Here is an 18,350-nt window from a genome sequence, read left to right as displayed (position 1 = left end):
CTCTTGATTTTGGCTCAGGTCGTGATCTCATGGTTCATGGGATCAAGCCCTGAGCTGGGTTTTGCACTGACAATGTGGAGCCTGCCTGGGATTCTTTCTCTCTCTCTCTCTCCTTCTCTCTCTGCCCCTCATCCACTTGTGCTCACATACTCTGTCAAAATAAATAAATGAAATTCAAAATAAAAGAAATAAGATTTGTCATTGTTAAATACTCTCCTCATCAAAGGATGTAAATATACATTTCCTTCTCCTTAGTGCTTCTGAGCTTGGCCCAAGAATTAATAGACACTCATTTGTTCCATAGTTATGTAAAGGAACTGACAGGAAATTGTTTGAACTGTTGCTTTATTGTCTTTGCTTAGATTTTATCCATTAAACCAGAATTCACAAAAAATGTATGCTATACCATGGTGACCCCAGGGGCTGCATGTGAACTGTTCATGGTTATTACTTTGTTCTTGGGATGCCTCTTAACTTTCAGAGGATGTTAAATGTAGCAAAGATACTTAGGAAAAAGGAAGGAGAAAATTATGTTTTTGTTGTCTAAATTATCTGTTTCCTTGCTGCAAAAAATATTTCAAGGGGGAAATATTTGCTATTACATTATTCTTCATTATAAAAGAAATGCAATGCCATGTTTTTTCAAAGAAGCTCAGCCAGTCTGAACATCACAGTGTCACTGGGGACCTCCATGGGGAAGTGAGATATAAGGAAAGAGAATGACAAAGGGGTGATGAAAATTCACTTCTTCCTTCATGAGTTCTTTTAGGGCCTTGTAACTCACTTAGGGCCAGCCCTGCAAGACATAAATACTCTTCATTTGCCTACTCTAAGGGCATCTAGATGGAAACATATTCACTATTTTTGTTCTCCTCCAAACTATTCCTTATCTGAGGAATCTTGCTCATGTATTAATCTGATTATGTCCCTCAGTTACTTTAAAATCCTTCAAGTGTTCCTCATTGCCTAGAGGAAAAGGTATATACTCCTTAGCTTGGAACATAGTCCTTTCATGATCTGGCTCTCGTCAATGTTTTAAATATTCTATTTCCACATGCATCTTGAACTGCAGCCATTCAAAATGGACTGTAGCTCAACCTGCCAAACTATTTCCAGACTCAGTGCCTCTGCCCATGCTCTGACTTCTTAGAATACCATTTCTCTAAGTATCTCCCTAAATCCACAACCATTCTGGCTCAGATATCACTATTGGGAGAGCTTTTTGACTTTCATAGCCAGAGATAGGAATTTTCCCCCTATGTCTGCAAAAGGATAGATTTTCCTTGAGTGTCAACCTCTCTCACGAGAGTTAGTGTCCTCTAGCAAGGTCTATTCACTTTTGTATACTTAGTGCCTTACATAGTGTAGAACTTTTTAAATTAAGTTTATTTATTTATTTTGAGAGATAGAGAGAGAGAGAGAGAGAGAGAGAGAGGGAGAGAGAGCACAAGTCGGGTAGAGGCAGAGAGAGAAGGAAAGACAGAATTCCAAGCAGGCTCCGCACTGTCAGCACAGAGCTCAACTCAGGGCTCGAACTCATGAACCATGAGATCATAGTTACAAAAATTTTTTCTTGTGATGAGAACTTTTAAGATCTACTCTTTTAGCAACTTTCAAATATGCAGTGCAGTATTGTTAACTACAGTCGCTATTCTGCCCATTACATCACATGACATTTATTTTACAACTGGAAGTTTTTACCTTTGACTCCCTTCACCCATTTTGGTCCCCCACCCCCACTTCTGGCAACCACCAATCTGTTCTCTGTATACACATAGGAGTTTTTAGAGTATAGAGACTAGTCTCATTCATCTTTGTGTTTCTTTTTTTTTTAATTTTTTTAACGTTTATTTATTTTTGAGACAGAGAGAGACAGAACATGAACAGGGGAGGGGCAGAGAGAGAGAGAGGGAGACACAGAATCTGAAACAGGCTCCAGGCTCTGAGCAGTCAGCACAGAGCCCGACGTGGGGCTCGAACTCACGGACCGTGAGATTATGACCTGAGCCGAAGTCGGACGCTTAACCCACCGAGCCACCCAGGCGCCCCCATCTTTGTGTTTCTAATACTAGCCTAGTGTCTGGTGGTAACACTTAATAAATATTTGGTGGATGAATGGAAGAAAGAGTGGTTAAATGGATGATGTGGTAAAACGATCCAATGGATACCCAGGGCTCAACCTCCATTCATCACTGTATATGATAAAAGAAGTCCTGAAGCCTGTCTGCAATGCCAAAGTCTCAGAGCTCCTCTCTCTTTGGGTGAACGTCTAATGAGATGACAAAGGAGATCAGAGCTATTGCTTAAAAGCTGGCCTGGGGTTAACATAGTAAAACATGCACTTGTGAAGGTCTTAGTTCATTTATTTATTTAACAAATATTTGTGGAACCATGAATTCTAATCTGAAGCTTACGAGGCCAGATGTATATCACAATTCAGATTTTTTCAGATTTTAGAATAGTAATGTATCACGTAGCATGTAAAATGGGGTGTAGGGCAGCACCGTGTAATAAAGTCCATTAATATTTCTGCAGAAAAGTGTATTTACTTTCGCAGTACATTGTAGGATAACTGAAAACTGTAAATAGGCTTATGCCAGCTCAGGTCAGGTTTTGACTTCAAATGAGTTTGGGTCAAATCCATTTTTGCTGCCAACTGTGTTATGAAACACTTTCCAATTTCAGAGCTTTTTGGGTTTTGGAATTGTGGGTAAGGGATTGTAGAGCTGTAACAATGTTCCTTTGAAAAAAAATTTCCTTCAGAAGAAGAAATTTAGAAAAGTATCCAACAAATATATACTCCATCAGCGATTCCCAGTATGGTTTATTAAATAAAAGTCATCTCAAGAAATATTATTAACATCCAAAGAAACAATGAATTTAAGTGTATTTTTATTAAAAGATAAACCTTGATATCTCATGTGTTATTCTTAAGCAGTAGGAAAGTAGATTAGTGGGATAGAGGGTTTCTAATTCCAGAACAGCTGTTTCTTGCAGTATTTACTATGGGAAAATAAAATCATTGAAGGGCAGGGCCAGGGGGCAGCAGTCAAGGAACAAAAGGAAATAGCTGCAATTAGAGGTTGTGCTGTTCCAGGGTCTGGTAATTAAATTTTCACTGCACCTGTGAATGCTCCAGAATTATAACATTTTCCTGTCATTTAACACTGGACACTCATTTATCTATGCAGGGTCCATTCCTTCACAGCCTAAATAAATAAATAAGCAAGTAAGTAAGTAAGTAAATAGAAGCAGATACAAGGAACAACTATATTGTGTAAATGACAGAGAACAATATTTTCTCAAAAAATTTAAGCCTCATTGTCCCTCTCCAGGTAGTGTCTAGAATCTTACCACTAGGTGAAGCCCTCATTAAAAGCTGTTAAGAAAGGGACGCCTGGGTGGCTCAGTTGGTTAAGAGTTCAATTTTGCTTCAGGTCATGATCTTACGGTTTGTGAGTTTGAGCCCCTAGTCAGGCTCTCTGCCATCAGTGCAGAGCCTGCTTGGGATCCTCTGTCCACCCCCACCCCCCAGCTCTCTGCCCCTCCCCCTCTCACACTCTCCCTCTCTCACAAAAATAAATAAACATTGAAAAAAAAAATTTTTAAAGCTGTTAAGAAAAATACCCAATATTTCCTTCAATTGTTTTGGTTCCTAAAACTCTTTAAACTGTTCATCTCTAGTCTCCAATTCTCTTGGCTTTTGTGGGGAAATGAAGACTCTGTAGCTGAGCTCCTTTTTCAAGGAGCTTCTTCAGACCTTACCAAGACATCCTGTTTCACAGAGAGGAGCTTGACGCACATGTAAATCGTGCGTCCTCACATGGATTGGGATTTTGTGACAGTTGAATGGTGCAGAGATCATTGGATCTCAGCAGTCTCTCCCTCCTGTTTCTTCTTGTCCTTGTTTCCTCTGTCCCTGCTCACCCCACCCTGCCTGGCCTGCCTGGCCTGCTCACTCCATCCTGTCAGCCTCACGCTCTTTCTTCATTTAGCCTCTGCTTTGATCAATGACGGTTCATTAACTGAAATTGTCAGGGTTGACCTGGAGAATATCTTGAGTCTTTTACCAAAACAATATTTTTCTCCTTGCACCATCTTCATGGAATTGTCAGTCAGTCTCTGTTCTGAGTTTTCACGTAAGACCAGACACAGCTGATTCTCCTTGTTTATGTTGATAGGAGGTTAACCATGACAAAGGGAAGAGAAGGAACTTTTCCCACCATACTTACACTTAGAAGGGGCAACAGGGAAGATAGATGCAACCATTTTTGTCTAAATATTCAGACAAATAAGAATGCACAGCATACAATCTGCCCCTCCCCCATCCCGCCTTGGGCTTCTATCTCTTCATTTGCAATGATGATACTGAGACTACTTTTAGGAGGAAAGAAAGGATCATCTGTGTTCAGGGCATGTATAGAAAGGGAATTTTTTAGAATTTAAACATTGTCTCCAGTAAGAGATGAAGGGCTTTGCCCTCGTATACAGATTTCAGGGGTCAAAATAGGTGGAAGACTGACTTTCACAGAGTTGAGTGATCTTGATAGAACTAAAGACATTCATTTATGTGTGAGGCTGGCCCTCACAGAGAGCATATCTCTCTGGGCTCCCAGCAAGAGCTGGTAGTAGAAAGTGTCAATTGCACTGGAAACAAGCTTGTACTCAAACTGTTTCATAGAAGGTGTCACTTATTATTGAGCATTTGTTAAAATTTGAGCACGACTCCCAGGTACTGAGCTAAGCAGTTCACATGGATTCTTTAATCTCATTCTCACGATGCTTCTATGAGAGGGAGACTGTTAATATTTCCCATTGGGCAGACGGGGCCCCTGTGGCCTAGAAGAGTTCAATAGCTCCTACAAGGTCACATGGCTGCTCAGTAGAGACCAGGCAGGCTGTCCACAGAGCCCCACACTCAGCCCTGTCATGTGTGTGGTGCAGGAAAGCTCTGAATCATAACCTTTTGCTGATCCTGTGCCAGTTGGAAGACAGAAGAGGGCAGAGGATAGTGGCAGCTGAAAGAGAAGATGACCTTGGTCTTTTGACACATTGAGCTGGAAAGGCAGTGTCTGTGTTCTTAGTCTGTGTAAACAACTGTCTGATAATAAAAATGCACAGATCAGTGAAAGCAAACATTTTAAATAACCCTGCAGAGTGGAAAGAGAAGCAAAGCGAATGGATGACTCTTTAGGCTTTGTCAATCACTGTAGGCTGAGTTACTTGTTTTCTAGACAATACAGAAAACTGGTGCCAGGGTGGGGCCTGAAGTCTGCCACCTAAACTTTGACCTCGTTTTCTTTCCACATCTTAACAAGTTTGACAATGTAAATAGTTGAACAAGAAAAACAGGATCCAGGTCCAGGTGGAGGGTAGGAAGCAGCAAGTGAAGGAAGTGGAGCAGAGATGAGAGTGCGGCCCTCCCAGGAAGGAGGTCTGGGGGCTCTTAACCTTCCTTGCGGGTACAGACAATTATGCTTTTTCTGTTTTATTTAAAGTGCTATAGTACTAGAGGTTCAGTTGTCTCTTTCAGTTAAGATTGCTGCTCCTAAGCCCTTTAAGAATGGAAATTCTGCCCCAGACATGGGTTGAGAAAATTCTGGAGAGAATGAGGTCTAGCAGAAGCTGAGTGGAATGGGTTCTATGAAGGCAGCTGGTCAACCTGAATTGGAGACTTTTCTGCCAGAGGGGAGGAAGGGATGGAAGAGGGACTGGGAAGGAAATCAAGTTATTGTCCTGATTCTGCTAGAGAAAGAACAGCACAAGAAAACCAGTTCCTTGGTTCCCATTCTTTCCAAATTTTATGTATTTCACAAATGCAGTCTATTTAGGATTTTCTTGTACGATTTATAATTTAAGACTGAAATCTCTTTTGAGTGGGAGTCAGTGTGTAGCTGATAGTCACTAATATGTTGCCTGTGTCCTGTCAGGAAGTCAGCGTCACTCTGTTGCAGTAAAGCAATACTGAGAAACATTTCGGTGGCTTATGGCTGCGTTGAAAGTGGGTACACTTTGGCATCAACAGCCTGGGGCTTGAATCTTGGCTCTACAAGTTACTACTTTTTTGTGTCCAGTCACTTGCCAAATCTCTCAGAGGAAAATGATTTCCTCATTTGTAATTGAATTGAATTGAATTGAATTTAGTTTAATTTAATATTTAATTTAATTTTTTATTTAAGATTTTTCCTGATTAAAGAAATTTTTTTTAAGTTCATTTTTTTATTTTGAGAGAGAGATACACACATATACTTCTGGGAAGGGGCAGAGAGGGAGGAAGAGAGAATCCCAAGCAGGCTCCATGCTGTCAGCATGGGGGGTAATGTGGGGCTGATCCCACAAACCGTGAGATCATGACCTCAGCTGAAACCAAGAGCTGGACGCTTAACCAACTGATCCACCCAGGTGCCCCATAATTTTTTCCTCATTTTAAATGGACATAAAACCCACCTTGAGTGATTGGGATGGAGATGAAATGAGGTGAATAAAAGTGCCAAGGTGTTCAAGCACTAGTAGGTATTAGTATCGGTGAGCAGATCTCTGACAAAAACAATATTTAGATCCAAATTGTAAGCTCCAACTTAAAGCTAGCAAAAGGAAACAGAGCATGAATATTGTAAAAATCATTTATGTTTGATGTAGAATGCATTGTATATCTTTCCTCAAGCTGATTTAGCTTGCTCATTACCTGCCACTCTGGCTAGTATGGGACTAGCTTCTTTCTCAGCCACTGCTGATAGCTTGTTTGGTAGGGACCGTGGCCTGGAAAGTATTTTGAATAGTTTGGGAATAAATGTGTTCAGAGAATTCAGCTACAGTGAGAGTGAGCCCCAAATTGATTATCTATAAAGAAGAAATCTTTTGGAAGTTTTTTTTTTTTTTTCTTCTTTAGATGTTCATTGCTACTCTTAGTCTTTTTCTCACTTGTCTTGTGCTCTGTAATCTTGTCAGGACTAAAACAAGTTTTCTTCCCCTGACTGCTCACAAATTGCAATACAATTGTGTCTCTTTGATGTTATACAGCATGTTGTATCCTCTCCCATAGGCACCGGGAGATTCTGTTTTCTCAAATTTCACTTTATCTCTTCTATAATATCCAGGAGAAAAATGAAACCACAGCAAAGTGTTCTCATTGATCAAGAATCCTTTTAATGACTACCCTTTTGCTTCTTGGCAGTGTGATCTCTTGGCTCTGTGACCCTTAGGGTTTAGATCATCATTGTCCAAACCAAAGTAACACTCTGCAGTGCTTTAGAAATTGAAAGGCGCCTCATTTGTTTTGGTTCTACAAAATGCCCTTTCATATTAATAAGCAACAAACAAACAAATAGAACCTGGAAGGTTGCCTTCAGCACCCATTGCTTGCTTCCTACCCTATAATCCTGGGGTTGTAAATTCTGTACAATACACTTGAGACACCCTATAAACCGCAGTGATTACGATAGAACACCTCTCCCCTATCACTGGATTGGTAAACAGCTACACCCCCAAATAAATTAGTTTTAAGTCTGTGTAGCCCTTCAAGCTCATGTTGAATAAGTAATTCACACAAAAATGGCAAGCAGTGGCTGTTACATCATCTTAGAATGCAAATAAGTGGCTTGTGTGAATGTGAACGGGAACAATTACTGCCACCTTATGTGGTAACATACTTCCAGCTGAAGGGAGCCAGGGAACTTGTGCTGCCACCTCCCTGTGACCAGATACTGATACCCTTTTTCAAGCATCATCCTCAAGAGAGCCTTGTGGAGAAAAATGTAAGGCCTTTCATCGATCGAGTCTTTGAATTCTCTCTGTGATGAGGCCACTATCTTCTATTTTATAGTAGTTATTTAGAAAGAAAAGTCTTGTTTTTAAAATAGATCTAGAAAATGAGCATCCTGTTTAAAATTCAGATGCCCTGTTTGTAAACTATCTTGTCTACACCAGAGTGTGGAGAGAATGGCTTTCCCCCCTTAGGCCTGCCAGGCAAAGCCTTGTTAATGGCTCATAGTTGGGCCTGGATCTCACATAGATAGGATTTTGACCTGGAGTCGGACTCATCAGTTACTACGTGGTTTACAAAGAAGAAGTCATCTGCTGTAATGGATATGTCTTTAGCCCTTTACAGGAAAAATTAAATGCCTTAGTTCTTACAGAAGGTATATTATTTCTATTACATGTCATTTCATTCTCCTATGAAGTAGGTGTCATCTCTGTTTTCACAGATGAAGAAATGGAGGCCAAAAGTCAATAACCTGTCCAGTTTCACACAGCTGATCAGTGGAAAGACTGGGGTTTGAATTCTGATCTGTTTGACAGGTAAAAGCCCACGTTCTTTCCTCTGGGAAAGGTTGTTTGTGTGAAGTTCAGGGCGAATAGGAAATTAATAAATTATTGTCTCCATCATCAAAAAAACCTTACACTCTCGTTGGTGAAATAAGACGTACAAACAAGTTACAGAGAGAAGAGATTAAATAAGTTTAATTGCACGCAGAAATGTCAGTCAACCGCTTTAAACTATATACTTCACTTGGCAGGCCATCCTGTCCTGCCATGCAATATAGTTTGTCCTGTAGAGCAGAGAACTGGCAAACTACAGCCTGGGGCCAGATCTAGCCATGCCCATTTGTTTATGTACCATCCATGGCTGCTTTCTTGTTACACTGGAGGGGTGCGTCACTGCACCCAAGATCGTATGGCTCATAAAGTGGAAAATATTTACTATCTGGCCCTTTACAGAAAACATTTACCAATCTCTGGTGTAAAGTACAAAAATGCACAAATAGCAGTAATGAACACATAACAAATGAATATAGCAGAATAAGCCATCTGCTAGAATGAATGTCTTCAGTTTACACCTTTACAGGAAGAATTAAATGCCTTAGTTTTTACAAAAGATATATTATTTACATTACATGTTATTAAAATGATAAATAAATAGATATTTTAAGACTGGCAAAAATATATGGGTTCTGGATTGGTTTACTGATTGATTGATTCATTCATTTATAGCTATTTCAAGTAGTAAGTTTTGTTGAAAAACTAAAACCAAAAATGAACAGGAGAAATGATAGCATGCCTCACTCAAAACATGTGTAATTTTGATGAAACTAGTAGCCAAGTGCAAAATGAAGCAGGATGTTAACCCTGATGACTGGAGTTCACATCTATTTATTTTACATATGGGGAAATATTTTACGTATACATTGCATTCTCTTGGCTCTATAAACAACATCCTTAATTACCTGAAGGCTTTGCATTCTTCAGCCTGGTGACTGTTTTTCAAATTTCATGTAATGATTAGTCAGAGTGGAAAAACAGGAAATAAGGCAACAGTGTGACACAGAGGAAGTGGCTCAGGGAGCCTGGAGTTCTAATATTGGCTATGCAACTCACTGGCTAAACCAGACATTTAATCTCTCTCTGCCCTTATTTCCTAAAACCTGCACATGGAGACACACAGCTTGAGTGTATGGGAGTAGGGCCTCCAAACGTTATTCCTACCAACCATCTGTCTGAAAACCTATTGTACCCCTCCCCATATCCTTGGGATCCTTAACAGCAGAATGAACCCAAATGAGTTATTAATTTCAGTATCTGTTTAGAGACTGTTCTAAAAGCATTCCAGCTTCTTCCTGGCTGTAAAGGGAGGTATTTTAAGGGGTTGGTTGGGATGAACCAAGAAAGAGGGAGGCCATGGGGTGTTAAGAACTAAACTCTTCACTGTGTGAACATCTGTTGTTCCCTGTAAGCCTGGTTAGGGAAGAAATGGGAAGGGAACCTTCACTCTGATCTAGAGAACTTCTAAACTCTCCATTTCCAGAAGTGTCTGCTCCATTCAGATGACCAATCAGGGCCTGGCTTGAGTATCCAAATCACTCAGTATGGCCTAATCCAACTTCTACCAGATATGACTGGTCAACCTGAGGACCTTGGCCTTCACCTGTAAGCTGCCTGCTCCAATGAGTTTGGAAACTTAGTTCCTTGGAATCTGTGAATACCTAGCTCGAGAACTCCCTTCTTAAGTACCATGGTCACTGTTCTTTGTCTCTAGTGTTGAGCTGGGCTCTTAGATTTCCTTTTAGGGTTGTTTTCTAAACCCCCAACAGGGTTTCTGGTCCTGACTTTTTCTTAGCACTAGAGGAAACTGGCCTCATTTGGCTAGTCCTTGTGAAGTCTGGTGGGCTTTCAGTTCTCTTTCAGGACAATTCTTCATATGAGAGAGAGAAAACCTAGTGTATTTTCCATAAGGGATTATTTGGGAGTTGTTAGTTTAATGTTTTTCAGTTCGTATATATCATAGACTTTATTAACTGCTTATATTATCTGTTGCTGAGGGAGGTATATAAAATTTCTATGAGACTGTAGATATGTCAATTTCTCTTTGTAATTCTGTCAACATTTTGCTTTGAAAAAATTGAAGGTACAATTTGGATGCACACAGGTTCGGGATTGTTATATCTCCTTGGTGAAACTTTCCTTTTTATTAATCTTTTGTTTCCTACCATTTGTTTTGGCCCCAAAGTCTATGTTGCTTAACACTTGCCTGGTATATCTACTTTTTACCCTCCACTTAGTCGTGATTCACTTTATTTTGCTGGTATAAAAAACAGGGGCTTTGCCACAGCAAAATTTGGAGTTCTCTGCAATGACACTAAGTGTGGATTTTAATTTAATTTTAAATTTAATTTTAATTTTTTTTAACATTTATTTATTATTGAGAAACAGAGCATGGGAGGGGCAGAGAGAAAGGGAGACACAGAATCTGAGGCAGGCTCCAGGCTCTGAGCTGTCAGCACAGAGCCCAATGCAGGGCTCGAACCCACAGACCGTGAGATCATGACCTAAGCCGAAGTTGGACACCCAATCTACTGAGCTACCCAGGTGCCCCAACACTAAGTGTAGGTTTTAAAGATGATCAGGGAACTGATCAGAAGGCTGATCTTCCAGAGGTCAGAGTGAGAAAGCTGTGTCTTGGAGATGGCATTAAATGTGGCTTCACCCAAGCTACCCAGGGTGGTGGCAAAATACCTTTGATTAGTAGCAGCCTGGTGGGCAAAGGAACAGAGACATTGTCATAATGGGAAGAAATGATCAGATGCACAAGCACAGAGTTACAGTGCCTAGCCACCTTGCAAGGAGAGAATAGGATTTGCTGATTTGTTTCCCTAGTGGTCTTGTCTCAGGTAATGGATGCCTTGTCCAGATGATGACACCGTGTAAAGCAGTTGCTACCTCCTTGGAGCATTTGACATCTATATCAATGAGTCATTATGGTTCCCAGTAGTCAAGGATACCTTGGAATTGGGCTTACGTGTCACCCTTTATGTCTCTGAAAGAGTGCTATCTTTAGTATCTCATTCTCCAGAAATGACCCCAGAAGGAAGTCAAGGAAGGAAAAGAAAGAGATCTGCTCCAAGAACTTCATCATGTCCTCAACCAGATGGCCCAGTTTGTTGTCCAAGACCAGTTCCTGTCCCTATCCTTTTCCTCTCTGCCCATCCTAAGCACCAGTATCATCTGCAGTCTTTAGCCTTTAGTCATTTCTCAGAGAAGCCATAGTGTACCTTTTCTATTCATTTATTTCCACTTTTCTGTATTCATATGTTTCCAATGTGTTTTAGCTTATAGCTGATTTTAAAAGTGTGATATAAAAATATCCTCTTCTGAACTATCAAACTTATCCATTCATATTTATTATGACTATTAATACACATGATTTTATTTATTCTACCTCCTGTTTGTTTTTATTTTACCATTCCTTTCTTTTTGGCTGCTTTTTATTTCTCCTTCCTTACTTCTCTTTATCACTTCTTTTCCCTATTACAGTTTTGATATATGTTTTATCTCTATTTTTGTGTTAAACTTTAGAAGTTTAACATGTGTGTGATTGACTTAACAAAGACCAAAATGATATCTCTACCTTTTATGAGAACTTTAATTCTACTTTCCCCACTTCATTTTCAATATTATTACCCCCCCCCCCCCCCCCCAGTATTTTAGGTCTACCTTACTTGTAACCCATCTTTAATGTTGTTTTTCTGTTTTTTGTTTTTTGTTTGTTTGTTTTTAAAGAATATACTTATCTAAATTTACCTTATGTTTACCAGTGACATGGCTCACTTTTCCTTCAGCTTATTCCTTCCTTCTTGGTCCAATTTTCTTTATCTTTTAATTCTTTCCATAAAGATCTGTAAATGATAATTTTTTTGAAATTTGTTTTTCGGAGTTGCACTCTAATTCTTCAATCATAGCTTAGCTGGGACTAGAACTTTAGGACTTTGAAGACATTAGGAATGTTGCTATTGGGAAGTAAATGTCATAGATTTGCGGGTAATTTGTCTTTCACTCTGTTTTTGTTACTTTTATGGTTTGCTCTATCTGTGATATACTGTGGTGTCACTACCATTTTTCCAAGTGTGGGTTTACTTCTATTTATCCTGTTCTGTGCTCCGAGAGCCCTTTAAATCTGAGGATTTAACATCTTTCTTCCATCTTGAGTCCTGTTTCTTCTGAAACTCAAAGTTAAAAATCTCTCTCTCCCTGTCTCTCTTTGTATACGTCGGTGGGTGTGCCTTTCAGTTGTATAGTCTACAGTTATTAAACTCTTTTCATACTTTTTATAATTTCATTTTTCGTGTTGAATTCTAGTGTTTCTTCAGATCTGTCTGAGCTGCTTAACCTCTCCATTAATGTCAGCGATTATATTTTTGCAAATCAAGCACTAAATAAATGTTAGCTATTTTTATCCTTCCTTTATTAACTTCTAACATACTTATTGTGTAGTGTGTCAGTTGTTCTAATGTCTTGGGTTCTTGGATGTGTTCATTTTCCTGTGGTTGCATTGGCTGACTTTCCCGTAGGGTGAATTGTTTCTTTGTGAAGTTTGTAATTTTTTAATGATTGGCTCATTTTTAGCTGTTTGTTTTTAAAGTGGGAAACTCATGTCTATTGGTTCTGCTCAGGTTATCACTGGTTTGAGGTAGATTTTTACATTAAATTCTCAACTCTGGAATTTAGACCTGCCAATGGTGCAAGGCTGAAGTTTTTTCCAGGACGCTTTTTTGTATGTATGTATGTGTGTATGTATGTATGTATGTATGTATGTGTTTATTTCGCATGTGTGTGTGTACCCAGAATTAAAGATTTTGTGGGATTTGGAGTCCTTTACTCTCTATGTCTGCATGGTAAACTTCCAGTTTGTGGCCAACTGTTCATTTGGCCTTTTCTCACAATTCAAACAAACAAAACTCGTTCCTTATCTTATTTATCCTGAGGATGGTAATGAATTGGCCCAGGAGCTATTAAAAAAATAAAAGCCAAACCAAACCAAAGCAAAACACAAACTGACTGCTATAGGACTGATGTAAATAATAGACTTTCTTGTATGAGATACTTAGCTAAGCCTTATATTCATTAACAGTGAAAATGGAGTTAAATTTTTATTTATATAAATTTGGAGCTTTGAGGTAGTGAGAATAATCTGAAATGATAGGCTTGCTAAAAATACCTGGCATTGTGATTTATTTAGATTTTTTTTCTTACTGCTGTCAATAATTAGGTGGCTGTTTCTTAACCTTTCTTAGCGACAGAAAAGTACACTTACATGCAAAGATTTCTATAAATTTTCAGGGAATCCATGGACCTCTTGGAGCCCATACAGAGACAACAGGTAAAGACTCTTTGAATCATGTAGCATTTGAGTTAGAGTTAAAATAAATTCATCATATTTGAACACCCTTAGAGTTTCTGAGGGGCTTCCATTCAGGGCACCCATCTTCTCCACCCAGTTTCCCAACGATTTCATAATAAAAAAATAATGTGTAAAGTCTAGGGGAACCTGGGTGGCTCAGTCAGTTAAGCATCTAACTTTGGCTCAGATCATGATCTCATGGTTTGTGGGTTTGAGCCCTGCATTGGGCTCTGCACTGACAGCTTGGAGTCTGAAGCCTGCTTCAGATTCTCTCTCTCTCTGCCCCTCCCCTGCTTGTGCTGTCTTCTCTATCTCTCTCAAGAATGAGTTATCAATAAAAAAATGTGTAAAGTCTAAAATAATCCTCCTTATTTTGAATAAAGGTTAGGTTGGAAGATATGGACTAATAGGGTGCCGAGTGTTTGTCCTAATGGAACACCAGGATTAGCCTGATTTACCCACCTGTACCCGTCTGGACAGGGCTGATGTCTCTGCCTGGGAAGTACTAAGTACCAAGTACTTAGGATAAGTATTAAGGCAGGGAAGCACTAATAAGTAGGAAGGCAGGGAAGATCAGAAGAATAGTCCTGTTTTCAGAGAAGGAAAGGAGTGGAGCTCAGCTATAGATCAGGTATATTTTCCGAATTTACCAATGGCAGAGAAAATAAATGATAGAGAGAACCTTGGGGAGAATCCTTCCAGGTGGAGACCAGGAGAGGGCATATTATTTCCCCTCAGCAGCGCTGACTGTAGATGACAGGTGCTAAAGTATATGTAAGGGGGACTAGACAGCTTAAAAATCTGCTATGAAAAATCCTCAACAGGAGTGATTTATACTCCATTTTGCCTCCCCAAAATGGATGGTGCTGGCTGTGCAGCTCTACAGGCCAACAGGCACATGGGGAGGCTGATTATGAAAGGCATGTCCCTGAAGTCACTTTGTCTCCTTGGCAATACGTTCTGCGGCCACAGCTCAGAACACAAACTTCCCAGGTCCGTTGTCCTTATGATGAGAAATTGCGTGCAATTTACCGAATACCTTGAAGGGATACTCTTCTTTATTCCCCAAGTTTACATTTTTAAGGAGTTTACAGTAGGATTCCAGGGGCTGATAAAAATCACAGAAAGGTCAAATCTGTCTATCTTAGCGCATTATCCCTTTAGTTGGATGCTAATGAGGTGAATCCATTGCTTTCTAAATTTTATTTTATTTTAGATTTTTTCAAGTTTATTTATTTTTTGAGGCGGGGGGGGGGGGAGAAGGGGAGGGACAGAAAGAGAGGGAGAGGGAGAGAATCCCAAGAGTCTCTGCATGGTCAGCACAGAGCCCGATGTGGGGCTTGAACTCACCAACTGTGAGATCATGACCTGAGCCAAAATCAAGAGTCGAACACTTAACCAAGTGAGCCTCCCAGGTGGCCCATAAAAATTTATTAATTAAAAAAAACCTTTTTCTTATTCACTTTCCTGAAATTTTAATTTTTTCCTCATGGTATTTGGCTTATACTCCTTTAAGCCACAAACCTGTGACCACTTTATACTACTTCTCACTGTCCCCTGCCTTAGGTCCTTTATAAACTTCAGTCCCTTTCTCCTCTTTGATCCTCTCTCTTTCTCATTTAGTGACTCATTTCATTATGTCCCTAAAGGCCTGTGAAAGAGGTCATGTATCTATTAAGAACCCTTTAACACATGGTGTGGCTGGTGTGGATCTGAAATCTTTGGCTCTGATGTCACTTAGGTTAGGATTACTGGGGCCCAAACAGCTCCGCTACCTTTGGAAGGACTCAGTGCTTTTTTACAAACCAGGGCCACAGAGCACAGCCTTGAGTCCCTCTGTCAGGACCCCTTCCACTTATGCTCAGTAGTAAGCACTGAGTTGTTAGGGTTAATACTTGTTTAGAAGGAAACTGAAATGGCGTTTCCTGGATTCCAAGTCCCTCTTTTGGTTTCATTGCTGACAGAACTCCAGTTTTTTCAGACTTCCAGCTTGTTCCCTAAAGCAATATAGGAACTTGGTGCAAGAGGCAAATGTGAAGTGTTAAGTTTTTAGGTATTTCACTCTATAGTTTTCAGTTGAGTCTTAACTTTATTTTATAGATGAGGAACCTGAGGCTTAAGAAAAGTGGAGGAGCCTGGATTTGAATCTAGAACTATCCAACACTGAAGCCAGTTCTTTGCACTGTTCTATGCTGCCCTCTTATTTTAATCTTTCATGATTTTTTGAGGTTGGGTCTCTGTTTATCTTCACATCATGTCAGTCAAGACAGGTTGTAAGAACTGCACTACATCATACCCATATATATATTTTTAAGTTTATTTATTTTGACAGAGAGAGGGAGAAAGAGAGAGAGAGTGCACATAAGTGGGGGAGGGGCAGAGAGAGAGGGAGAGAGACCATCCCAAGCAGTCTCTGCACTGCTGGCATGGAGCCCCTGATGCAGATCTCGAACCCACAAACTGCGAGATCATGACCTGAGCCAAAGTCAAGAGTTGGATGCTCAACCAACCGAACCACCGAGCCCCCCCTGTACCCATATTTTTATCTAAATAAACCATGCGGGAACTATTTCCTACCTAATTTCAAGTCTGTTCAACCCATCTCACAAATACTTGTTCCCTGGCTTTCAGAATCTGGAGAGGAAGCACCGTTTTTGGTTTTGATTTTGTAGAAAGGACAGATTTATGTTTATTTAGTTTCCATAATCCTATTTGGGCAATTACAATATAAAAATTATATATATATATATACATATACATATATGTATATATATATATACATATATATAATGATTTATCATACATTCTCAATGTAAAGAATTGAAACAGCATGAGACATTTAGAGTAAAATATCAAAGTCTCCATTTATCATCAGTGCATTAGGTTTTATACCTATTTCCAGATGTAACCACTGAAAGCAGTAAGGTATTTATTGTTCCATAGGGCACCTGGGTGGCTCAGTCAGTTAAGCTCTGACTTTGGCTCAGGTGATAAACTCCGGGTTCATGAGTTTGAGCCCCACATCTGGCTCTGTGCTGATAGCTCGGAGCCTGGAGCCTGCTTCAGATTCTGTGTCTTTCTCTCACTCTGCCCCTCCCCTGCTTGTACTCTCTCTCTCTCTCTCTCTCAAAAGTAAATAAACAACAACAACAAAAAGGTATTTACTGTTCAGCACTTTATATTAGCTTTATGTGCATATACACACATATACACTGTATTTATTCATTGTTTAAGGTGAAGTTAGATTATGCTTATTGTTTTGGATTTGCTTTTTTCACTTAATAATAAGTCTTGAAGATGTTTACATGGCAATTCAAATAGATCTACCTCATTCTTTAAAAAAATTTTTGTTTTAAGTTTATTTATGTATTTTGAAAGAGACCGAGACAGTGTGAGCGGGGGAGGGGTAGAGAGAGAGGGAGAGAGAGAGAATCCCAAGCAGACTCTTCACTTGCAGTGAGTTCGATATGGGGCTCAAACTCATGAAACTGGGAGATCATGACCTGAGCTGAAGCTGAGAGTCAGATGTTTAACAGATTGAGCCAAACAGGCACCCCTACCTCATTCTTCTTAATGGCAAAATAGTATCCCATTCCTTATTAATACTAAAATTTCCTAAGGTGTGTTCTATGGTAAAAAATAATTGGGAAATACAAGATCAAATGCAGTTAACTAGAGTTTTTTACTATAGGCTACCAGAACCTTAAGTATGGTAATGTGCATGGTAAATCTCCAAGAGGGTTTATCTGGATGGAGTGTTTATCAAACTTAATTTGTTTGTCAAACTTTAATTTATTTGCTTTAAAAGCTTCTTCAGGGTAGATACTGCTTGCATGGATGAGGCAAATCTAGGAGGTTAGGCTAATACTTAAGATGCCAGATTTTAGCTGACTGGACTCCAGGGGTGCAGTCAACAGGATATAATTTAACAGGAATTAAATGTTGCACACTAGTTTCAAATATCAGCAGCATAAGTATAAAATGAGGATTAATGATTTTTAGAAAAAGGAAAGCCTTTACAATTGTATATGAATGCAAGTTCAATATGAACTATCAAGGTGATGTGACTGCTTAAAAAGCTAATGAAAATTTAAGGTGCATAACTGGAATCACGGTGTTCAGATCAGCCAATGTAATTATTTCACCATACTCCTGTTGGTCCAGCTTTGACACCTCAGCTTCTCATAGGGAAAGCTCCACCTCTTAGCACCAAGAGCCAATAAAATACCCTTGCCCTTAACTATGAATCATCCTTGGAGAAGGAAAGAAGAGGGCAGAAAGAACAGATAGGAGCCTGCAGATAACTTAGAAGCCCAAAACCATACTTTACATAGACATTTTAGTTTGAAAGGGTTTTCTCTTACTTCTCTTAATTCAATGCTGTAGATATTATTTCCTTCATTTTACAGATGAAGAAATGAGCTTCAGCCACAGCTAAGTCTTTTTTTTTTTAAGTTTATTTATTTATTTTGAAAGAGAGAGAGAGAAGGGGAGGGGCAGAGAGAGAGGGAGAAAGAATCCCAAACAGGCTCCCATTGCTGTCAGCTCAGAGCCCAACATGGGGTTGGATCCCACAATGGTGAGATCATGACCTGAGCAGAAATTGAGAGTCTGATGTTCAACCGACTGAGCCCCCCCAGGTGCCCCAGCCAGAGCAAGCTCTTGACCTTACTTCCTT

General features: G+C 39.6%; 1 long non-coding RNA gene across 3 annotated transcripts in view; it reads left to right on the top strand.

Annotated features, from left to right (window-relative positions):
- The window catches only part of LOC122217710, a 154,005-nt gene that overhangs the window by 8,788 nt on the left and 126,867 nt on the right, over positions 1–18,350 (top strand). For all 3 annotated transcript variants that reach the window (XR_006201642.1, XR_006201641.1, XR_006201640.1), the window contains exon 3: positions 8,205–8,298. This is a non-coding gene — a long non-coding RNA (uncharacterized LOC122217710). The remainder of the gene's footprint in view (positions 1–8,204; positions 8,299–18,350) is intronic.

The sequence above is a fragment of the Panthera leo genome, chromosome B1 (assembly GCF_018350215.1).
Source record: "Panthera leo isolate Ple1 chromosome B1, P.leo_Ple1_pat1.1, whole genome shotgun sequence".
In the NCBI taxonomy this organism is placed as follows: Eukaryota; Metazoa; Chordata; class Mammalia; order Carnivora; family Felidae; genus Panthera; species Panthera leo.
The sequence above is the reverse complement of the archived record's forward strand: the minus strand, read 5'-3'. Positions and strand labels throughout refer to the sequence as shown.